Source organism: Ursus americanus, chromosome 1 (genome assembly GCF_024610735.1).
Source record: "Ursus americanus isolate L20-20 chromosome 1, mUrsAme1.1.p, whole genome shotgun sequence".
Lineage (NCBI taxonomy): Eukaryota > Metazoa > Chordata > Mammalia > Carnivora > Ursidae > Ursus > Ursus americanus.
Window position 1 is genome coordinate 28,841,472 of NC_142127.1, and position 26,286 is coordinate 28,867,757.

The 26,286-nt window shown below is 35.7% G+C and overlaps 1 long non-coding RNA gene across 2 annotated transcripts in view; it reads right to left on the bottom strand.

Annotated features, from left to right (window-relative positions):
* Nucleotides 1-26,286, bottom strand: part of LOC123783030 (uncharacterized) — a 77,854-nt gene that overhangs the window by 10,681 nt on the left and 40,887 nt on the right. Inside the window, exon 1 of one of the 2 annotated variants that reach the window (XR_006777103.2) lies at nucleotides 1,679-1,794. The exons of the other annotated variant lie outside the window; for it this stretch is intronic. This is a non-coding gene — a long non-coding RNA (uncharacterized LOC123783030). Of the gene's footprint in view, nucleotides 1-1,678; nucleotides 1,795-26,286 lie in introns of those variants that run through there. 2 annotated transcript variants of the gene reach the window in all.

The following is a 26,286-nucleotide window of genomic DNA, read 5'->3' on the forward strand; positions in this document are numbered from 1 at the left end:
GAATCTTTCTCTCACATCCACTCAAAAACACTGGAAAACAACATATCCACACCCTTGATGTGTGTCATTTCATCTGTGGAGTTTCTTTAAAATTTTTCCATTTCATTGGACTTGAACATGTGAGGACTAACTTTTAAGTCAGAGGTCAACTCTGTATTTAGAAGACATAAAAGTAGAAGATATGTAAGTTGGTTACTGGACATGACATCAAACAGCCACAGCCACCAAGCAAGTAGGTGCTGGCATCTTCTGTACGTCTCTCATGAGATGACTTTAAAGTACAGCACAATGACTGTCTCAGGAAAAAGCCATTGCTTTTCTAACTTCATCTTCTTTTTCCTGGCAGTTTTACCACAGAAATGAAACCTTGATGTCCTTTCTCTAGTCTTCTCCTCCTTCTCCTTCCCACCTGCCAAACCAATACTCTTGAACCAGCTTTCTTAGACAATAGAAAAAGCCCTAAAAGCCCTAAAGCCCTAAAACTATGTAAGTTAAAAACAAGCTGTTGTAGATGAGTGGTGCACTGAGAACATCTTAATTAATCACCCCACTTCTTGTCTTTATTTATACTAAAAGCACAAAAACAGCTAGAATGTTTGTATGTTTGTTAGTTAAATTTACAAAAATGACAACCACCAGTTCTAATGGGTCTCTGTACTAAGTGTGTTCCCCAGCTTTGAATGTCATACCAGAATAATAAAGGCCCAAATTAAAAACATTAGGGAATTTGAAGAGACCTGAGAGATCACATCAACCAGTCCCAACAGTTTACAGACAAAGAAGCTGAAATCCAGGAGAGAGAATCCCCTTGCTGTTTATGGTCTAATCTTTCTGGTCTACTACTATTTTTATTACAACATGCTGAGGTTTCCCTTGACCCCCAAATACCGGCCTTACTCCCAGCATTGGCATATGATGTCTCTGCTCCCCAGGTTTTCCAAAGGCAGGAAAACTAATGAAAAATCATCAGTGGAGTTTCAAAAATATGTTTGCATATTCATCTATTCTTGTATATATGAGTCCTTAGAACAAGTTGCCTTAAAAATTTTAAGATGTTTTAGATAGAAGGTAGCACAAGGTCATAAGAATTAAAGTATGTATTTACTTAATTATGAAAAATATTCATCATTAATATTAGGCAAATAGCAAAATGCAGTAAAGTACCAAGGATTTGGAGAGGGGATCATTACTCCCCCACTGTTAAGTCACAGCATGGTAAATAGACTATTCGGAAACGAACACTCTCATAAATACATATATGCCATCCTGAGTACCCCTCCATTTCAATAACACTAATTGCCCTTTTTTTTCCTTGCTGCTCCCAGCCATATTTCTTGGAAAACAACAGCTGTGTTTATTCAAATAGCAGCATACTGATGACTTGATGATAGGGTAATCTGCTGGAATTCCAAGTGTGACGGTCCCAGAGACAACTTCTCAGCACACAAGAAAAGTGTCCTTTGCATACTACAAAGCTTTGGAAATGAATCCCTACTCTGTTAGCACATGGGATTCGGTATTCTTTATTTCGGCTGGTTACAACATTGAATTTCTTCCAGCAAGTGCCATATATGCTGGTTCTTGCAGAATAATCTTCCTATGTATCATTGTCCAAAAGTAATTTGCAATGTGAACATTTTCACTCTAATAATTTCTAAGCAAAGGGATTAAACAGTACCTTGAATTACAATGAAAACAGCTACAAAATTCAGTTCAAACTCAAGGCAATAAATTCCACTTGTTGGCATCTCTGAATCAATGGGTCCTGGAGGGGATAATAATTGCTTCAGAAGCCATTTACTGGAAAAACAAAATAAACAAAAAAACCAAATATCTCTGAGAATGTAATTAATTGAAGTGCAAAATTAATTTCTGAGAGTACCAGGGGTTAACCTTCTACAAAAAGTTTGTCATCTTCTTTAATAAAGATCACTTGAGGTAACTTTACACTGAATATAAGATTTCTAAAGAGTATTTAGAAATGAAATACATTCAAAATAAGCTAACCAACATTTTTAAGGTAATGATGGAATTGATCTCTTTTAATAATAATCTTCATAATTTAGGAAGTTTTCACTTTGTCCCCGAGATGATATTTATCAAGAACTTAATTATTTTCTGTAGAAAGCATTGACATATCAACTTAGAAAGACAGACCTGTTGTATTGATGATAACATAACAAATTAACAGTAACAACTAATACACATATTATTAGGTATCTAATACCTAGGTACACAATAGATACTGTTTTATGTAATCAGATACATTAGCTCTTTATATGAAGTGGGTCCTTCATTTTCTTTCATATGGAAACCACAGAAATATTGTCACTTGTGCAAGGCCATGTAGCTAGGAAGGGATGGAACTGAGATCCCAAATTAGGCCTCAGGCCATATAATTCATGTTCTTTATCAGAACACTATACTCCTCTCAAACTAAGCATAACGTGCAGTAAAAACAACACACCAAGTGTCAAAGGCAAAATTTTACAGTTATAAATAATCTGTTTAATTTGAAGACATTTACCTGACATCTACACACAAAAGGAACATGTTAAAAGACACTAGAGGTTGGAGGACCTAATAAACCAGAAAATTTTTTATGTACAGAAATACCTGATGCAAAAGTGACTCAAAATTGATTGAGGAAGCTTATCTCCAGTGAGAAATCGGACAGTTTTCAAAAAAACCCTATTCTCTACATTTCCTGAAGAGAGAAAAGGGAAATAGGCTTCTAAAAGAGTCCATTTGGGTTAGACTTTCAGAAGAGCTTTTTCATTTGCCAAAAGAAGTTCCTAAAAAGATTTACAGAAATTGTCCTCTTAGATAATATGTTTGTATTTAGTTTTGCTGATTTTGTTTCTTAATACAGAAAAATGACACAGAACTAAAACGCTTTGGTGAATCCCTTAAAAAAAAGATTAATGGTCTCCATACCCCATGAGGACAATTCTGTCTGTAGAATAAAATGGGATGAGAACTCAATTCAGCAAACAATGAAGTCACACTATTTCTTTATTCATTATGCCTTGGAATATTCTCAACACCACTAAACCTTTTTTTGTGTGGACTATATAGTTACTGTAAATTTCAGATGGAGGCTTTCAAAAACAGAATGGCAACTTCAGACTAAAGTGGCCTTTAACTAGCACTTATCACACAACCTTTCCAAAATTTGAATGAAAAACCATAAGAAAGTAGAGAAAAATATAAAAACCTTCTTTCTCAATCTCAGTCCTTCTCTCCACACACACAAATATACACACACAAGTCGGCTGTACATCTATATACGTATAGACACATACACATATATGTGTGCATATATATATATATATATATATATATATATATATGCATGTGCATAGGTATCTGTGTGTTTGTATTGTGTGTACAAAATAAGAATGATGGTATGCATAGGAAACAAAAAATAGAAACTAAGTCTCAGAATTATAGAGGTTCCCAAGGAAGAAAACAGAACAAATGAAATTGAGGCAATAAGTAAAGATATAACTAAAAAAAATCTAGAACTAAAAAAAAGTCACACACACACACACACACACAGAGTTCACCATGTTCCAGGAAAGATACATATATAGAGAGAAACCCTTAGGAAATGTTTACATTTCAAGAATAAAGAAATTTCTCATAAACATCTAGGAAAAAATAACATATTCTACACTCAGAGGAACAAAGTTAAAGTTAGCTTCAGACTTCTATTTTGTAAATTAAATTGCAGACAACAAAGGAACAAAATACCTAGAATTTTGAAAGCAGGTGTAATGTCTAGAATAATCTACTTAAATTACATAATTAACCATATCCTCATATTAAAACTCTTCAAAGATTTCCATTGCTACAACAAAGCACCAAATCCCAACATTGATTCACATGGTCATCTACAGTTGAGCTTCTACTCTCTCCTTCATGCCCCACTCCTCTTCACTCTCAGTGTACTAGGCATACTGGAAACAATTTGAACAATCATTATAACCTGTTGAGTGTAAAGTGACATAAGTGGAGGTAAGTTTTCTATACTTAACTTGAACCAGTAAAATGATGACACCAGTGGACAATGATAAGTTAACTAATGTAAGTAATACCTGCAGCAACCACTAAAACAAAACAAAAAACACTATACAAAAAAGATATACTAAAAACATTATAAATAAATAAAAATAGAATTCTAAAAAAAATATTTAAGTAACCCATAGGAAGCCAAAAAAAAGACAACAGAGAAAGGAAAACAAAGAGAACAAACAGCAAAAAAATGGTACATTCAAATCCTAACATAGCAATAATTACATTAAACATAGATGACCTAAATAAAGCAATTATTCAATTGGCAGTGAATTTAAAAACATAAGCCAACTATATGCTTTCTGTAGAACACTCATTTCAAATATAATTATACAGGCAGATTGAAAGTCAAAGGATAGAAAAACATATATCATGCAAGCATTAATCAAAGGAAATCAGAAGTAACTATATTATATCATATAAAATAGATGTCCGAGCAAATAAAATTACTAGAGACAGAGAAAGACATGGAATGATAGAAGAGTCAATCCACCTCTTAGATACAACAATCCAAAATGCATATGTACCAAATAAGAGAACTATAAAACATGTGAAGCAAAAACTGTTAGAAGTAAAAAAGAGAATAGACATACCCAGAGTTATAAGTGGAGACTCCTCATCCCATTTTTCAACAATTGATCAAACAACTAGGCAGAAAATAACAACGATCTAAAAGAATTCAGCAACACCATAAACCAACCAATCTAATCAACATTTATAGCGTAATCCATCCAACAGCAGCAGAGCACATTCTTTTCAAGTTTTCAGGGAATATATACCAAGAAAGACCACATTCTGGGCTATAAAACAAATCTCAAGACATTTAAAAGAAAAAATTGAAATAGTGAAGAGTAAGTTCTCTGACCACAAAGAAATCAAACTAGAAATCAATAACAAAGATAAGGAAAATCTCCAAATACTTGGAAATTAAATAACACAGCTTTAAATAATTCCTGGGTTAAACACGAAGTCTCAAGAAAAAATAAAATGATAATTGAACTGAATGAAAATGAAAATACATGTCAAAATGTGTAGAACACAGCTAACAATGCTGAGAGAGAAAATGTGAATACTAAATACATACATTAGAAAAGATGAAAGATCTCAAATCAGTAATCTAAGGTACCACTTCAGAAACATAGAAAATAAAAAACAAAAGAAATCAAAATAAACATAAGGGAAGAAATAATAAAGATAAGAACAAAAATCCATGAAATTAAAAACTAAAAATAATGGAGAAAATCAATGAAACAAAGAGCTGAATTGTTGAAAATATCAACAGAATTGACAAGCCTTTAAAAAGACAGATGAAATAAAAACAAAGAAGACACATATTGTCAAAATATCAGGAATTAAATAGGAAATATCACTAGAGATGCTGTAAACATCAAAATAATAAGAAGAAAATACTATGACACTACACACACAAACATTTAGCAACTGGATGAAATAGACCGGTTCCTTAAAAAACACAAACTACCACAACTCACCCAATATGAAATGAATAATTTCAATAGCCCTATAACTAGAAAGGAACCAACATGATGAATCTTGAGGGCATTATGCTAAGAGAAATAAGTCAGATAAAGAAAGAAAAGTATGGTGTGATCTCATTTATATTTGGAATCTAAAAAAATTGAACTCATAGAAACAAGAGTAGATTGAAGGTTGCCAGGGGCTGACAAGTGGGAGAAATAGGGCAATGTTGGTCAAAAGGTACAAACTCTCACTTATAACATGAATAAATTCTGGGAATCCAATGTGCAGCATGGTGACTCTAGTTAACAATACTGTATTGTATGCTTGAAAGTTGCTAAGAGAATAATATTCTTAGCACAGACACACAATGTGGTAGTATGGGAGGTGATAGATATGTTAACTAACTTCATTATGGTAACCATTTCACAATATATACATATATCAAATTATCACATTGTACACCTTAAACTTATACAATGTTTTATATCAATTATATCTTAATAAAGCTGGAATAAATCAATTTCAATATACCAGCAATAAACACACATGGACATAGAAAACCAGAAATATAATACAAATTACAATCATTCAAAGCAAGAACATGTACAGGACTCCTATGTGGTAAATTACACAATGCTGATGAAAGAAATCAAAGATCTATAGAAATGGAGAAATATGTTGTGTTTATGCAGTGGAATATTTTACATAGTGAAGATATTAATTTTCCCCAAATTGATAAAAAGTATAATGCAAGTCCTATCAAAGTCCCAGAATGATTGTTTGTAGATACAGACAAGATTATTCAAAAATTATATGAGAAGACAAAGGAACTGAAATAGTTAAAATAATTTTGAAAAAGAAGAATAAAGTAAGGAATGAGTACCCAATTTCAAGACTTTTTATAGAACCATAGTAAAGACTGCGTGGTACTGGTAGAGCAACAGACACAGAGAACAATGTAACAGATTAGAGAAACCAGAAAGAGACCAACACAAATATGATCCACTGATTTTTGACAAAAAGGCAAAAACAATACAATGGAGGAGGAAAGTCTTTCCAATAAAGGTGCTGGAGTAATTGGACATCCCAATTAGGCAAAAACAACATAAAGTAAACAAAATAAAACAAGAAGCAAAATGAAACAAAAAACCTTTGACCTAAACTTCATACTTTACATAAAAATTTACTCAAAATGGATCACAGACTTAAATATAAATTGTAAATTAAAAAACTTTTGGAAAAATTATGAGAGACAATCTTTGGGATCCAGATCTAGGCAAAAAATTCTCAGACTTGACACTAAAGCATGATCCATAAAAGGAAAACTTAATAAATTAGACTTCATCAAAATGAAAAACTTGCTCTGAGAGCAACCTTATTAAAGGGAACGAAAAAACAACCTCCATACTAGAATAAAGTATTTGTAAACCACACATGTGACAAAGGACTAGTATCTAGAATATACAAAGAACTCTCAAAATTCAATAGTAAAAAAAACAAAAAAGATAGCATTAAAAAAAAACAGGCGAACATGCATTACAGATCACCTAAGAGGATACATAGATGATAAATAAACATATGAAATAATGTTCAATTAGCCATCAGATAAAAAAATAAATTAAATTAAAACAAATAAGATATTACTATGCACCTATCAAAATGATTAGCACTAAAAAACGTGATTAGCACTAGATGACGTAAAGGATGATGAAAAACTGTATCACTCCTACATTAATGGTGGGAATGTAAAACGGTAATACAGTCACTCTGGAAAACAACTTGACAGTTTTTTCAAAAAAAAAACTAGACATACAGGGGCGCCTAGGTGTCTCAAGCAGTTAAGTGCCCAACTCTTTGTTTTGGCTCAGGTCATGATCTCATGTGTTGTGAGATCGAGGCCCATGTCAGCTCCATGCTCAGCAGGAGTACGCTTGAAGATTCTTCCCCCCCGCCCCCCGGCTCTCAAATAAATTTACCACAAAGATACAGATGTAGTGAAACAAAGGGGCACCCACACCCCAGTGATCATAACAGCAGTGTCCACAATAGACAAACTGTGGAAGGAGTCGAGATGTCCATTGACAGACGAATGGATAAAGATGTGGTGTATGTATGTGTGTATGTATATATATACCGGTATATATATATACGCACACACACAATGGAATATTACTCAGCCTTTGGAAAGGATGGATACTTACCATTTACATCTGTATAGATGGAACTGGAGGATATTATACTAAGTGAAGTAAGTCAATCAGAGAAAGACAATTATCCTATGGTTTTACTCATATGTAGAATATAAGAAACAGTGTGGAGGACCATAAGGAAAGGAAGGGAAAACTGAATGAGAAGAAACAGAGAGTGAGACAAACCATGAGAGACTCTTAACAATGCAAACAAACTGAGGGTTGCTGAAGGGGAGGTAGGTGAGGGGATGGGGTAACTGGATGATGGGCATTAAGGAGGGCATGTGATGTGATGAGCACTGAGTGTTATACACAACCGATGAATCATTGAAAACTACATCTGAAACTAATGATGTACTATGTATTGGCTAATTGAATTTAAATAAAAAATATATTAAATAAATAAATAAAATTTTAAAAACCTGTAGGGGGATGGGCTAGACTGGTGATGGGTATTAAGGAGGACACATATTGCATGGAGAACTGGGTGTTATACGCAAACAATGACTCATGGAACACTACATCAAAAACTAATGATGATGGTTTAAACGCTCCCATAAAATGCCACAGGGTTGCAGATTGGATAAAAAGAAATGACCCATCCATTTGCTGTCTACAAGAGACTCATTTCGAACCCAAAGATGCATTCAGACTGAGAGTAAGGGGATGGAGTACCATCTTTCACGCAAATGGACCTCAAAAGAAAGCTGGGGTAGCAATTCTTATATCAGATAGATTGGATTTTAAATTAGAGACTATAGTTAGAGATGCAGAAGGACACTATATTATTCTTAAAGGAAGTATTCAACAAGTGGATATGACAATTATAAATATATATGCCCCCAACAGGGGAGCAGCAAGATACACAAGCCAACTCTTAACCAGAATAAAGAGACATATAGATAAAAATACATTAATAGTAGGGGACCTCAACACTCCACTATCAGAAATAGACAGAACACCCTGGCAAAGACTAAGCAAAGAATCAAAGGCTTTGAATGCCATACTCGATGAGTTGGACCTCATAGATATATATAGAACACTACACCCCAGAACCAAAGAATACTCATTCTATTCTAATGCCCATGAACATTCTCAAGAATAGACCATGTTCTGGGACACAAAACAGGTCTCAACTGATACCAAAAGATTGAAATTATCCCCTGCATATTCTCAGACCACAACGCTCTGAAATTGGAACTCAACCACAAGGAAAAATTTGGAAGAAACTCAAACACTTGAAGACTAAGAACCATCCTGCTCAGGAATGACTCGATAAACCAGGAAATAAAAAATCAACTTAAACAATTTATGGAGACCAACGAGAATGAAAACACAATGGTCCAAAACCTATGGGATACTGCAAAGGCAGTCCTAAGAGGGAAATACATAGCCATCCAAGCCTCACTCAAAAGAATAGAAAAATCTAAAATGCAGTTTTTATATTCCCACCTCAAGAAGCTGGAACAACAACAGAAGGACAGGCCTAATCCACTCATGAGGAAGCAGTTGACCAAGATGAGAGCAGAAATCAATGAATTAGAAACCAGAAGCACAGTAAACCAAATCAACAGGACTAGAAGCTGGTTCTTTGAGAGAATCAATAAAATTGACAGACCACTGGCAACACTTATCCAAGAGAAAAGAGAAAGGACCCAAATTATTAAAATTATGAATGAAAAAGGAGAGGTCATGAACAACACCAATGAAATTGGAAGGATTATTAGAAACTATTATCAACAGCTATATGCCAAAAAACTAAGCAATCTGGAAGAGATGGAGGCCTTCCTGGAAACCTATAAACTACCAAGAGTGAAACAGGAAGAAATTGATTTCTTAAACAGGCCAATTAATTATGAAGAGATTGAGTCAGTGATAAACAACCTTCCAAATAACAAAACTCCAGGCCCGGACGGTTTTCCTGGGGAATTCTACCAAACATTCAAAGAAGAAATAATACCTATTCTCCTAAAGCTATTTCAAAAAATAGAAACAGAAGGAAAGCTACCAAACTCATTCTATGAGACCAATATTACCTTGATCCCCAAACCAGGCAAAGACCCCATCAAAAAGGAGAATTACAGACCGATTTCCCTAATGAATATGGATGCCAAAATCCTCAGCAAGATCCTTGCTAATAGAATCCAACAGTACATTAAAAGGATTATCCATCATGACCAAGTGGGATTCATACCTGGGATGCAAGCGTGGTTCAATATTCGCAAATCGATCAGCGTGATACATCATATCAACAAGAAAAGATTCAGGAACCATATGATCCTCTCAATTGATGCAGAAAAAGCATTTGACAAAATACAGCATCCTTTCCTGATTAAAATCCTTCAGAGTGTAGGGATAGAGGGTACATTTCTCAATCTCATAAAAGCCATCTATGAAAAGCCTACAGCAAATATTATTCTCAATGGGGAAAAGCTGGAAGCCTTTCCCTTAAGATCAGGAACACGACAAGGATGCCCACTCTCGCCACTATTATTCAACATAGTACTAGAAGTCCTTGCAACAGCAATCAGACAACAAAAACGGATCAAAGGTATCCAAATCAGCAGAGAAGAAGTCAAAATGTCTCTCTTCGCAGATGACATGATACTCTATATGGAAAACCCAAAAGAATCCACTCCCAAACTATTAGAAGTTATAGAGCAATTCAGTAATGTGGCGGGATACAAAATCAATACTCAGAAATCAGTTGCATTTCTATACACGAATAACGAGACTGAAGAAAGAGAAATTAGGGAATCCATCCCATTTACAATAGCACCAAAAACCATACGTTACCTTGGAATTAACTTAACCAGAGATGTAAAGGACCTATATTCTAGAAACTATAAATCACTCTTGAAAGACATTGAGGAAGACATAAAAAGATGGAAAAATATTCCATGCTCATGGATCGGAAGAATTAACATAGTTAAAATGTCCATGCTACCCAGAGCAATCTACACTTTCAATGCTATCCCGATCAAAATACCGAGGACACTTTTCAAGAACTGGAACAAATAGTCCTTAAATTTGTATGGAACCAGAAAAGGCCCCGAATCTCCAAGGAACTGTTGAAAAGGAAAAACAAAGCTGGGGGCATCACAATGCCGGATTTCGAGCTGTACTACAAAGCTGTGATCACAAAGACAGCATGGTACTGGCACAAAAACAGACACATAGACCAATGGAACAGAATAAAGAACCCAGAAATGGACCCTCGGCTCTTTGGGCAACTAATATTTGATAAATCAGGAAAAAACATCCAATGGAAAAAAGAGAGTCTCTTCAATAAATGGTGCTGGGAAAATTGGACAGCTACATGCAAAAGAATGAAACTTGACCACTCTCTCACACCATACACAAAAATAAACTCCAAATGGATGAAAGACCTTGATGTGAGACAGGAATCCATCAAAATTCTAGAGGAGAACATAGGCAGCAACCTCTATGACATCGGCCAAAGCAACCTTTTTCATGACACATCCCCAAAGGCAAGAGAAACAAAATATAAAATGAACTTATGGGACTTCATCAAGATAAAAAGCTTCTGCACAGCCAGGGAAACAGTCAAAAAAACTAAGAAGAAGCCCACGGAATGGGAGAATATATTTGCAAATGACACTACAGATAAAGGACTGGTATCCAAGATCTACAAAGAACTTCTCAAACTCAATACACGAGAAACAAATAAACAAATCAAAAAATGGGCAGAAGATATGAACAGACACTTTTCCAATGAAGACATACAAATGGCTAACAGACACATGAAAAAATGTTCAAAATCATTAGCCATCAGGGAAATTCAAATCAAAACCACACTGAGATACCACCTTACGCCAGTTAGAATGGCAAAAATAGACAAGGCAAGAAACAACAATTGTTGGAGAGGATGTGGAGAAAGGGGATCCCTCCTACATTGTTGGTGGGAATGCAAGTTGGTACAGCCACTCTGGAAAACAGTGTGGAGGTCCCTTAAAAAGTTAAAAATTGAGCTACCCTATGATCCAGCCATTGCACTACTGGGTGTTTACCCCAAAGATACAGATGTAGTGAAGAGAAGGGCCATATGCACCCCAATGTTCATAGCAGCAATGTCCACAATAGTTAAATCGTGGAACGAGCCGAGATGCCCTTCAACAGATGACTGGATTAAGAAGTTGTGGTCCATATATACAATGGAATATTACTCAGCTATCAGAAAGAATGAATTCTCAACATTTGCTGCAACATGGATGGCACTGGAGGAGATAATGCTAAGTGAAATAAGTCAAGCAGAGAAAGAGAACTATCATATGATTTCTCTCTTCTATGGAACATAAGAACTAGGAAGATCGGTAGGGGAAGAAAGGGATAAAGAAAGGGGGGGTAATCAAAAGGGGGAATGAAACATGAGAGATTATGGACTATGAGAAACAAACTGAGGGCCTCAGAGGGGAGGGGGGTGGGGGAATGGGATAGACCGGTGATGGGTAGTAAGGAGGGCACGTATTGCATGGTGCACTGGGTGTTATACGCAACTAATGAATCATCGAGCTTTACATCGGAAACCGGGGATGTACTGTATGGTGACTAACATAATATAATAAAAAATCATTAATTAAAAAAAAACGAATGATGTACTGTCTGGTCACTAACATATCATAATAAATAAAAATAAATAAATTTTTAAAAACCCAAATAAAAAACAAAAAATATTTTTAAAAAACAAAACTAAAACTAAACATACATCTACCATACAACCCAGGAATTACAATCCTGGGTATTTATCCCAGATAAATGAAAATTTATGTTCCTATAAAACCTGTATATGAATGCTCATAGCAGCTTATCTGTAATAACCAAAGACTGGAAACAACCCAAATGTCCTTTAACAGCGATATAGCTAAGCAAACTGTGGTCCAGCCATACCATTGACTGCTACTAAATAATAAAAAGGAACAAATGATTGATAAACATATATAGACCTTCAGAGATTTACCTGAGTGAAAAGCCAATCTTAACAATTTATATATTGTATGATTCCATTTATGCAACATTCTTGAAACAATAAAGTTACAGAAATGGAGAACAGATTAGTTGTTGCCCCAAGTTAAAGAAGGAGTAAGCACAGGAGGAAAGTGGGTATGGTTTTAAAAGTGCAACTTGAAGGACCCTGGTGTTGATGGAAATGTTTTTGATTTTGACTGTATCATAGCGAATATACTGGCTATTATATTGTAGTATAGTTTTACAAGATGTCAACATTAGAGAAACTGGATAACTAGTACATGGGACACACTGCATGTGAATATAGAATTATGTCAAAATAAAATAAAAGGTTTAATTAAAAAATAAATATGTAATACTTTCCATAATAAAACCCGGATAACAACATCTAACAACCAACATTGAATTGTGGAATTATAAACCAATATTTTTCATGAATATTGATGCAAAAGTCTATTTAAAAATACTATCAAATATAATTCAAAAGAATATAAAGTAATAATTTCTCACCTTAGCATAGGATTTATTTGATGACTATAAAGAGTTTGATATGAGAATATTTATTAAACAAGATCATAACATCAATAGGCTAAAAAAATTATCCAAATAGTTTCCAAATAGGCATTTATGATGGTTAATTTTATGTGTCAACTTGACTGGGCTAAGGGATGGCCAGATGGCTGGCAAAACACTATTTCTGGGTGTTGTCTGTGAGGGTATTTCTGGAAAAGATTAGCATTCGATTCAGTAGACAGAGTAAAATGTGGGTATCACATTCAATCTGGTGAGGACCCAAATGGAATAAAAATGCAAAGGAAGGGTGAATTCCCTCTCTCTCTTTTCTTGAGCTGGGTCATCTATCTTCTCCTGTCCTTGGACAATGAAGCTCCTGATTCTTGGGCCTTTGAGACTCTGGAACTTACACACATGGCCCCCAGGTTGTCAGGCCCTCAGACTTAGGCTGATATAGTGCCAGATTTCTATGTTCTTCAGCTCACAGATGGCAGATTGTGGGACTTCTTGGCTTTTTTAACCATGTGAGCCAATCCTATGATCTCCTTTTGTATATCCCTATATCCTATTGATTCTGTTTCTCTACACAACCCAGACAAATACAGCATTCAACAAAACCCATCAACCATTACTTACTAAAAAATACACAACAATATGGCAGAGATTTGTTATTCATCAGATATTTATATGCTTCTTAACCTTTCTCAGTTCCTTTGAGTCTAACGGGGTGTAGGTATATGACTAATTCTCAGGAGTCTAAATGGAAGAGGGAAGATAAGAACCATTTTGCCCTCTCCACATTCAATCTCATTTAAATGGTTGAAAGTAAAAACTTAGAGCTCGTAGTTAGAATTCAGAAGCAGCTCGGGTCCCTGAGACTATTTGGGAAATAAACACATAGGAGCCCGACCTATCACATACTATATGAGCAAGGGATAAACCTTCACTGTGTTAAGCTGTAGAGATTTTAGGGTTATTTGTCATTGCAGCATAGCCTTGTGTTACCTAACTAATATAACTAGAATGGCCCTCAATTTCCATGATAAAGAATATCTATTTTGAACCAAAAGACAGCATCATATTCAATGCTTATTTTTTTTAACAAACTTTATTTATATAGGGATAGAGAGAGCATGCATGAGCAGGGGGGAATTGCTCAGGGAGAGGGAGAGAGAATCTTAAGCTGGGACTCCATCTCATGACCCTGAGATCATGACCTGAGTGGAAATCAAGAGGCAGGCCCTTAATCAACTGAATCACCCATGTGCCCCTATCTGATGCGTCTTAAACTAAAATCCCACAATACAATTGTTCTTATCAGCTGGAACAGAAATCAGTGGAACAGAATAGAGAACCCAGAAATAGACCCTCAACTCTATGGTCAGCTAATCTTTGACAAAACAAGAAAGAATAACCAATGGAGGAGTTTTTATATGTTAAAGTGGACTTACAGGATCCTGGGGCAGGGGTGTTGAACTACTATTGCCTTTTGTCCTCAAGAAAGTATCAACATCTAGGCAGTTGAGTCCCTAGAGGAATGTCACTCTGCCTGTTTCAAGGACTTGTCAGTGGGCTGTAGGTAGTAAGGAAATTTAATAATTTTTCTTCCACCTTTGTTTCCCACATCAGAAGGACAGTCTCTTCAACAAATGGTGCTGGGAAAATTGGACAGCCACATGTAGAAGAATGAAACTGGAGCCTTCTCTGACACCATACAAAAAGATAAACTCAAAACGGATGAAAGATTTAAATGTGAGACAGGAATCCATCAAAATTCTAGAAGAGAACACAGGCAGCAACCTCTTTGACCTCAGCTGCAGCAACTTCTTGTTAGACACATCTCCAAAGGCAAGGGAAACAAAAGCAAAAATGAACTACTGGAACTTCATCAAGATAAAAAGCTTCTTCCCAGCAAAGGAAACAGTCAACAAAACTAAAAGGCAACCTATGGAATGGGAGAAGATATTTGCATATGACATATCAGATAAAGGGTTAGTATCTAAGATCTGTAAAGAACTTATCAAACTCAACACCCAAAAAACAAGTAATCCAGTCAAGAAATGGGCAGAAGACATGAACAGACACTTCTCCAAAGACATAGAAATGGCTAACAAAAACATGAAAAAATATTCAACATCACTAGCCATCAGGGAAACACAAATCAAAACTGCAATGAGATACCACTTCACACCAGTCAGAATGGCTAAAATTAACAAGTCAGGAAACAACAATGTTGGCAAGGATGAGGAGAAAGGGGAACCATCTTACACTATTGGTGGGAATGAAATTTCATACAGCCACTCTGGAAAACTATATGGAGGTTCCTCAAAAAGCTAAAAATAAAGCTACCCTATGACCCAGCAATTGCACTACTAGGTATTTATCCCAAAGATACAAATGTAATGATCCAAAGGGACACATGCACCCCAATGGAGAAACTGTGGAAGGAGCTGAGATGTCTATCAACAGATGAACAGATAAAGAAGATGTGATATAGGGGCACCTGGGTGGCTCAGTCGTTAGGCGTCTGCCTTCAGCTCAGGTCATGATCTCAGTGTTCTGGGATCGAGCCCTGCATCAGGCTCCCTGCTCAGTGGGAGGCCTGCTTCTTCCTCTCCCACTCCCTCTGCTTGTGTTCCCTCTCTCGCTGCCTCTCTGTCAAATAAATGAATAAAATCTTAAAAAAAAAAAGATGTGAGATATATATATATATATATATATATATATATATATATATATATATCCACACACACACACACACACACACATACATACACACAATGGAATATTACTCAGCCATCAGAAAGGATGAATATTTACCATTTACATCAACATGAATGGAACTGGAGGGTATTATACTGAGTGAAATAAGTCAATCAGAGAAAGATAATTATCATATGCTTTCACACATATGTGGAATATAAGAAACAGTGTAGAGGATAACGAGATGGGAGGAAAAACTGAATGGGAAGTAATCAAAGAGGGAGTGAAATCATTGAGAGTCTCTTAACTATGGGAAAGAAACTGAGGATTGCTGGAGGGAGGGTGGGTGGCAGGATGGGGTAATTGGGCATTAAAGGGGGATGGGGGATGAGCATTAAAGAAGGCACATGATGTGATGAGCACTGGGTGTCATATTCAGCTGATAAATTATTGAACTCTACATCTGAAACTAATTTGTTGGCTAATTGAATTAAAATTAAAAAAAACAACAATAACAATTGCTTTGTGATCTTTGGAAAAATGGTTCAGGAAAAATACCTGGCTCTCTCTCTTAGGAATTTTAAGTACATGTTTACATATTAAGGATTGAGAAGTCCTATACAAAAGAAATCTTAATACCTTATTGAACTCAACATCTCACATACTTATTTGACAACAGGAATCTTTTAATTAGTGGTACGTCTATTCACCAATGTATTTTTGTTTAAAGAACCTTTAAAGGTTGAAGAAAATAAGGCACTAGAAGCATTTCCATGAGATTCAGAAAATAGACCAAAATGTCTACTGTTTTTGCTGGGCTAAGATTTGTGCGTAAGGACTTTTATCATAGTTTCATTTATACATACATAAATGTATGCATCTAAGTATAGATATATTCAAGCAATAACTATATATGCAATAAATATAAAACAAATTAATAACATTTCAAACGACATTGAAAGCCTGAAAAACGCCATGCATTGCTAAATTAAGAAAGCAGAATATAAAACTGTATGTATAGTATGGGCCAAGTTAATATGCATACACACACATACAGAAAAAATATTAAAGTATCAATGGTAGTTATTTCTAGAAGCTGGAATCATGAGCAGTTTTCCACTTTATTCTTCATACTTTTCAATATTTTAATCAGAAATAATAAACATTATTTTTAGGAAAAGAAATAGAACATTTCCTACCTTACAAAGTTTCTGCTTTGTCCTTCAGCTGGCACATTATTATTAATAATAATGCTTATTGAGCAGGAATAATCTCTTTTCAGCATGAAACATCCCATATTCATGCATGCAAAAATAATCTTAATACTTATTATTTTTAATGAGAAAAATGTGCTCAGGTTGAACAATTCTTATCAAATACTTGATATGAGTATGTAAAGGAGAACTTGACTTTGTAAAAAACTATGCTATATGCCAAAATGTTACAATGGCCAATAAGCTGTGGCAATTGTAGAAGAAGAGAGAGGTTGGCAGTTAGCAGCAAGAAGAGTGGCCTAAAGATCTAGAGGGTCCATCCCAAAGAGTGTGACCTAGAAGTAGGTCCCAATGCCAATAGACTCCTAGTATCACTACCACCACCACCAACACACATGCACACACACATTCATAATTCATACTGCAAGTTTCTTATAAGACCTCCTCCTTTTTTTCTGTCCTATAAATTCTTCAAAGTTTGCAGCTGCCCATTTTCAACTTCCAGTATCTTCTTCGTCTAAAATTCTTCTGCTAAAATGAGTATTTGATAACATTTTCACTGTATTATTTCCAGGACAACTTTATGGCCAACTGTAACTTTTGCTAGAAGCTAACTCACTATTTCATTGTCGTCACTGGAGTCAGCTTCAGGGCATATTTCAACACTAAAAGTCACTTGGTGGATAGATGTTGTCTCTTTAAGTAAAATTTCCACCATAGCCTCCAGATTATTGGGAGTTTTTTGGTTTGTTTCTCTTGTTTTCTTCAATTCTGCCTTAATTTTTATTTGAACTTTGAAACTCTGATATGAAACATCATAAATTGTGTTGGGATATATATTCCCTCAAAGACCTTATGAACAATGAAATTGTATCTCCTCATAGAATTAGACAGCTCAATGAAATAAGCTTATAGCATTCCCCTATTTTACTCCTTTTCACATATATTCAGTTTTCAAAGTGTTATAAAGTGGTGTTTTTAAGAATTAATACTGTGCCCTCTTTAAGTGATCTTTTTATTTCAGCTTCTAAAAGAAAGAAAAATCAGATCCATTATAGCATGCACTTACATTTCAATCTTTTTTTAGGTTTTCTGTAATAAATACATGGAAAATAGTCTTTGTCTATTCATCGGATCATAGTATAGTGTAGACGGAAAAATGCAGCCTTGGAGTCAGATCCAGGTTCCAGCCTCAGGTCTACTGAATACTTATAATGATTCTGTTACATCCTTTACCCTCTCCAAGCCTCCATTTATTTTTCTGCAATGAACGCAATGAAAGTATAAAACTGCCTGCCTTACAGGTTTTAATGACGAATAAATAACGTTGATTAAATATGCTACATAGCTATGCATCATTGTTAATAATTAAATTTTTTCCAAATTTAATTATTTTCATGCTAGTTTGATCTATTATCACTAAAAAATACTATTTCCGTTGTGCCGAACCAATTCCAATGGAAACTCACATAGCATAAGAGTAAGAAACACTAGCCACCTTGGACAAGTTGTATAAAATATAGTTGGCTTTTAATTTTAAATTGTCCCTGACCTTTCTAAATCCTAGACTGGAGGCAACAATTTTTTAAAGGTCATTTACGACACTGTCAGTATGAGATTTTTAAAATATTTTCTTAACCCCATCTCCAATAACATCCATAACAAAGTTAGCTGGGAAGATCTACCTTAGGATTGATATGTGTATATAGATAGATAGATAGATAGATAGATAGATAGATAGATAGATAGATATATTGATAGATATATCAATATCAATGTGTGTATGTATGTATATGCAATGTGTGTATATGTAATGTGTGTATATATGTAAATATATGTTGACACATACACATACAGGTAGGCTGGATTCATATATAGAGACACATACATATATGTGTGGGTGGATGGATAAATTAAGCATCATGGCTTCTTCCCCCTTTTTGTTATTAGCTGCTAGAAGTATATTCTGCATAATTATACATACCCATGGATTGAATACTTTGTGGATTACTGACAATGAATTTTTTAACCATTTAACTTTAGAAAGGTACTAAGGATAGATAAATAAAGTTCATTATTATAGTGGATAACACATACTCAAGAAGACATACATTATAGAAAATCATAAAATGTACTCCAAAGCACCAAATCTTGCAGGAAGATTATCCACTTCTTAACAAATTTTCTATTACTATTTATTAATGTAATAAGTTGATAGTTTTCTGGGAAATGAAGCTCCCTTTCATTTCATGTTGACAGTTTTGATATACCATTATTGTAGTAAGATAGCAGCCTTCACTTCGAAGCTAAGAAATACCAATTGAGATAGAGTGAGAAGCTGCTTTAAATGACCGTGGGTAGTTTCCATAATTTGTTGTAGGGAGGGAATGGGGGCAGTTGCACCTATTACAATGTCAGCAGGTGTACTACTGAGATTAATCTATTTTGACCTTCGCTCACATTCCATCTGCTCTGGTGACTAGGGTGAGTTCACAGGTTCACGATGAGTCATGCTTCATTTACATTCTCAGAAACACTTGCAGTTTGGAATACTTGACAGTAACATGCCCCAATGTGGATACCCAGAGTACGTGAAGGATTTGCTAAAGACGTTGCCATGACTTATGTAACGTGATGGAGGTAATATAGTGGAGTTCCTGCTGAAAAGACCTCAGTGTTCTGAAGTAGCCCCAGCTCCAACCATGTCATCATTGAATTGACCCTTGGCCAAACCATGACGGATTCCCAATGAAGGTGAAATCACTTTAAATGAATATCAGAAGCAATCTCCTAAAGGTGATAAACTACAAAACTCTCCCCTCTAAGCAGAAGTACACGCTGAAAGAGAAGAGCAGGATCACTCTCTTGCCTTAAGGATGGTTGAAATCAAAGGAGGGCACATCTGGTAGAGATAGAACCAGAACCACATTTCCAGGCTGACATCTATATATGAAACTCTGTCCGTAAGATAAAGGGTAGAAGCACTCCAATCTCTTCTACCACTTTCCAGTCATATGAACCATCCAAAGTGCAATGAGAAAAACTGCCCCTACGCTAGAAATGACCAATCAATCAGAGAGGCCTTACCAAGCAACTACCCTTCATTAGGTGCTTCACCTCAGTCTCTGAAGCAAGTTCCCCACATCTTTTTGATCTCTAAGCAGTCGAGAAGTCAGTCCTTAAGATCTCTTCACAATCTATACTTAATAGATGCTTTATCCAATCCAGAATTTTAAATATTATCTATTCACAGGAAAAAAATTCCAAATTTTATCTCTAGCCCTGAGAGCTTAACTACAACCTACTTACTTGACATCTCCAGCTAGATATCCAATAGGCATCTCACCCTTGTCAGAGACAAAACTCATTGTGTGACTTTCTCTTCCCACCTGTCCTGCAGTTTTCTTTATTTCAGTAACTGACACTTCTCTCCTGCCACTTACTTAGGCCAAATCCTTGTAGTCATCTTCGATTCCCCTCTTCTTATCAATAAATCCTTCAGCAATAGTGTCAGGACTTCTTTTGTATTATGTCCAAATCCAACCACCTCTCGATGCTTCCAGTGCCACCGCCTTGGTCCAAGTAATCAACAACTCTTGCTTGAAGAGTTGTACTAGTCTCCTAACCATCTCACTAATTCCACACTTGCCTCCTTACAGACAATTCTACAGATACAGCAACTAAGGAGACACCTTTAAAATACAAGTCTGACCATCTTACTCCTTTACCTACAACCCATGAAAGGCTCCACATGTCACTTGAAGTAAAATCTCAAGTGTGTGCCACGGCATACAAAGCCCTGGTTATCCTAGAAATCTGCTAGGGCACTGTCCTCCAATCCTACTTTCTACCAGTTCTCTCTACCCCACATATCCTGCCCTCCTTGTTCTTCCTCAAATGCTGCAAGCACACTTCTACTCTGGGGCCCTCTGTATAGAATGCTCCTCCACCAAGTTCCTCACTTCCTTCAGATCTCTACCCAAAGGTCACCTCCCTAAAGAGACTTTTTGTGATTAGTATGTGCCCTGCTTCTCTTGCTTTATTTCTTATCAGAATACTTAGCACCATCAGATATATTTTGTGTTATTTGCTTCTATTTTTACCATTTTTCTCCTTTCATTAGAATATGAGCTATTTGAGGACAGGAATTTTATTATAATCACCACATTGTGCTCAAAACTTAACAGAATGCCTGGCACAGAGAAAATACCCAATCCATACTTTAAATGAACAAGTATATCAATACAGTTCCTATCTTCAAGAAACTCACTAGCCAGTAGGGGAAATCAAGATATGCACCGCTAAGTATAATGCAAGCCACCTGTGATTAAACAAATTACAGGATAGCACATGGGAAACAAAATTAACTCTAGCCTGGGTTAGAGAAGGGTCAGAGTTTTCTCACACATGCAGACATTTGGACATACACATAGTATTTAAAGTAGGCTGAAACAGATAAATGAAATTTCAACAAGAAGAGATGTGGAGACTAGCATGGGCATAGAACAAGAACTTGAACACTCAAAAGTACTCAGCATATTTAAGGAACAGTAAATGGTCCTAGTGGATGCCATCTGAGAGTTGAGCGGAGTACAAGGGGTAGGAGATGGAGCTGGGAAAGTAGAGCAAGCCAGAGTTTGAGGAGTCTTGAATGCAGTGAAAGTGACATTGTTTTATGCAGTCAAGAAGAATTTGTTAAGTTACTATGGGCCAGATTCTATGCTGAGTGCTGGGAAAGAAATGACATCCCAAGTCCCTGTGTTCAAGACATGTACAGTGGAGCAGAGGATATGCAAATGTGCAGACAAATGAGTGTCACAAAGTGTTATGAGCGTCAGAACAGCCATCTGAGGGGCAACACAATGAAGTCATGAGGGTTCCGTGATGCAGAGAAGGATATTTCCAGGAAGATATTATGGAGGAGACCAGAAGTCAAGGACCTTTGAGCTGGAGAGTAAAATGGAAGGATTGAGTTTTAGAAAGAAAATGCAAGTTAGGGTAGGCAATTGATTGGAAGGCAGAGAGCCAAGTCAAAGAGGGAATTCTCGTCAGGGTAAAGATTAAGGAAAACATAATCAGATTACTTTAGACTTGGAAAGACATCTCAATCCTATCCTCTATCCTGGTGAGTACTTACTGCTTCAGAAATTTCCTAACATTAAACCAGTTTCACTTGGGTAGAAGAAAAGGTGATCAGAATCTTCTTACCAGAGGGCTTCAGACGGGACGGGGGTGGGGGAATGGGATAGGCTGGTGATGGGTATTAAGGAGGGCACGTATTGCGTGGTGCACCGGGTGTTATATGCAAGTAATGAATCATGGAACTTTACATCAAAAACTAGGGATGTGCTGTATGGTGACTACCATAATATAATAAAAAATATTATTAAAAAAATAATAGGGTATATGCCATCCAAAAAAAAAAAATCTTCCTACCAGATATATATTACAAAATTTAAAAGTTAAGAAATGTAGAAAAAGCCATTCAAAAAATTCTCAAGATGAGTGTGGAGGAAGAACAGATGAACTAGGTAGAGAGTGGTATTGCATAGAATGCTCTTTAATAAAGGTTAGTTAGTTAGTTAGTTACATCTCAGCACTGGCTTTTATTAGGCACATTACTTGTTATTCTCAATAGTTTAACAGTAACCAAATAAAAAATAACTTGTAAAGTGCTCTACTCCTACCCTTCTGCAAACCCTCTTAATGATTTCAAGATGTTAGTTCTGACATGTTCAAATCATAATCATGATAATTAGTATTTGACACTCACAGTCTCTTCACCAACAGTACATATCGTTCATTAGTCAACATATAGCTGCAGTATAGAAAATATTTATCATATACAAGGACCAAACTTTCAGGCATTTAGGAATACTTTAATAAGCTAAACGTACTGAAGGGTGCTTCCACTGTTGATTATCTTTCCCTTTGAGCTATTCGATTTCTTTAGGATATAATTTTCTAAGTTATATTCATTTTAAAATTCCTGAATTTGAATTTGTTGGGTTGAGTCCCTCGCAGAAGTCATAAATTGGCTTGCTGAGTTCAAAATTTTTTAAATGAATTAATGTAATCCCCACACATGACTATGTGAACATTTTACGTGTCATTTTTTGGTCATGACAAATGCATGGAAAAGCATGTATCATTTTTCCATGTAATATTTAGTACACAGTTTCTCTTATAAAAAGTAAGGCCCAATGAAATTTTTATTCAAATGTATATTTCCTCATGGAAATTCAAAGCCTGTGCATTATTCTCTGCTTTCTTTCAGTAATTATTTTGACATAGGATTGCTTTAAAAAATTTCTTCTTTAGAAAGGCATGAATATTTCCTTAGATGGTTGGGGTCAGTTTCAAGTGTGGATGGTGTCTGCATTCATTATCTAATTGAGATGAAATACAAGGGTGAGATATAATAATAAGGACAGCCATTTTTGTGTGTTTAAAAAAGAGAGTCATTTTTCATCACAAATTAATTTTAGAATATTTAAAATTTGTCCTGACCTTGTAAGCTAGGTTTATGTAATAATCACTTTGATGCCTATTTATCAGAAACTTTGAATCTCACTCAGTTTACCTCCCAAAGCCAGAACTTGCCACCCTCACTCCTGGGTAGGAAGACAAATTTCTAGGCTTTAGTGGCTCCTGGATAAGCTGAACCCATCTGGCCAGGCACTCTCACAAGAGAGTGCAAACACCTGCTTGTAACCACTTGGCAGCATCCCCACAAAAAATCAGTTGGAGGAGACAATGTGATGTGCACAGAAACAACCCTAGAGTTCTGGGATTTTACAAGGCAATTTGATAGAGCTGATCAAAATAAACTGGGAAAGTAAATAAAGACTAAGTTAAACACACTTGGAGAAATGGCATTAGAGCATATTCATGAAAAATAATTCTCCCTGAAGCTGATTCCCAGGGCTTTTTTTGCCCCAGAATTATCTGATACATTATTACAGTCTGTAGGGATGTGCATAAAGAGTATTATGGTAAAAATTTAGTGAAAACAGTCCGAGCCTGTGCGAAACTTCAACTGAACTGAAATACACAGAGGGATTATGTCAGAGAAAGATAAATCTTTAAGCAGTGTGTGCCTGAGAAATTATGTATGATCAAAAGTCTTCCCACAGCCCCACTTATGACCAAATATCCTTAGCATGAAGAAAATTACAAACAGGTACACTGCTGTATTGGAAATGGAAATGAATAGTTCTCTGTGTTTCTTTACCTTCTTATACAGTCCTTTACAGTGTAAAAAAGAACTTTTGCAAACATTATTTCCTTTGATCATTATAACAAGATGGTATGGTAGTTAAAAGATTTTTTTTAAAAGGCAAAAACCAAAACGCCCAAAAAATAACAACAGAAAACACAAAGACTTGGGGAAGCCAGGTTGTAGATTTACTTGAAAAACAGTGTCTTTGGCCTCACTCACGATCCCAGTTCCAGGCTGCTGTCAACAGAATGGAACCGGGCAAAGTATATTGTCGGAACAAAGGTGCAAGATGTGTATGTGTGTGTGTGTGTGTGTGAGAGAGAGAGAGAGAGAGAGTTGAGCATGTGTGTGCATGTGTGTGTGTGCACACATAAATCCACATGCATGTGTGTCTGACTGCAATTTTTTTGCCTTCCTAAATAAGACTCAAGAAATTCTTGAATCAATATTAAAATACCTATAACTATTTCTTTTCCTTTTAATTAAGAAGAATAAAAATAAAAGCATCCGAAGAGTGTGGTGTGAAAGATGAGACAGAAAAATGTGAGGCAAGAGAATAGAGCTGGAAGATGTGTAGAACACATCCAAACAATACCACATTGCTCGAAGGTATCCGTAGGGACCTATAAACCAATTGGAAGAAACACATGAAGAAAAGCCCTCTGCAGTGGGCCTGTTTTTATCAAACAACTATTTTCCAAGGTCATGCTCCTATTTAGGAATATTTCAGTATTAAAGCCCTGATTTCTCTATTATTTACAATAGTCATTGGCATTGAGGTGAATCAGTGTAGAAGCAACATGGTAGAGAGCCATTGATTACAAACTTGTACCTGTGTTTGCCACTAGACAGATCTACCTCAGTGTCTTGATGAGCAGTTATAATCCAATCTTTTAAAATGAATCTCACTGTCTTTCTCCTCAAACTGAATTCTACTGCATCCTCTCTTTCAGTAAATGGTAAAACCATTATGCAGTCTCCCAAGCTATCAACCTTGTTCCCTGATGTCACTCTCATCCACGCTTCCTTTAGTCCTATTGATTTTAGTTCCATGATATCCCACCAATAAATGCCCTTTGCTCTAGTCTCACTGCGTTATTCTGGTTCATGTGAAAGGTAATGAGGGTCTAAAATTCTTACAGGAGCTTTCTTACTGCCCACAGGATGATGTCCTAGCTCCTGAGACTGGCATGCAAGGTTTTGTCTTATGATCTAGCCCCTGCCTTGTTTTCTAAACCAGGCCACTGAAAACTTAATTCCAGCCACATTGAACTTCTTGCAATGTTGTCTCTTCATCCTTTCACTCTTTTTGTTCATTCTGCATGAAATACTCTTGTCCCAATCCTGGCCGTCTCCCTCTAAGTATGCTTCAAAATTCAGCTCCTCTGTGAAACCTCCTCCCTTCTTACACAGTTAGCTGTCCTCTGTGTGTCAGTTGCTCTTGCAGTCATCATCATCATCATCATCAATTTTTGTTTAACTTTTTTCCAGTTTTTCCATTTACTAGTTTAAAAATTATGCGTTCTATATATATTATTCACTTTATTCACCTCTATCCCAAGCACCTAGCATATATAGTAAACAATATGTATTTGTTAAATGAATGAATGGTGAATAAATTTTAAAATCTCCAGGAAATTTAAAAAATGCATTTACAATGACCTAATACTAACTTAATTGTTATTGTCCAAAAGCTCTAATATAAACTTATGTTTTTTAAATATGGACATGAAAGGAAAACTAAAACTAATCAGTATCTACAGGCAATAATTATTATATTAAACTGCTTCCCACATAACTTTGGCAGGAACAGATTGAGACAGATCTTAAATTAAGAGCCCTCATAGACAATAAACAAAAGATGATTTATTACAATGACAATAAATGTTTTCAATCCATCCCA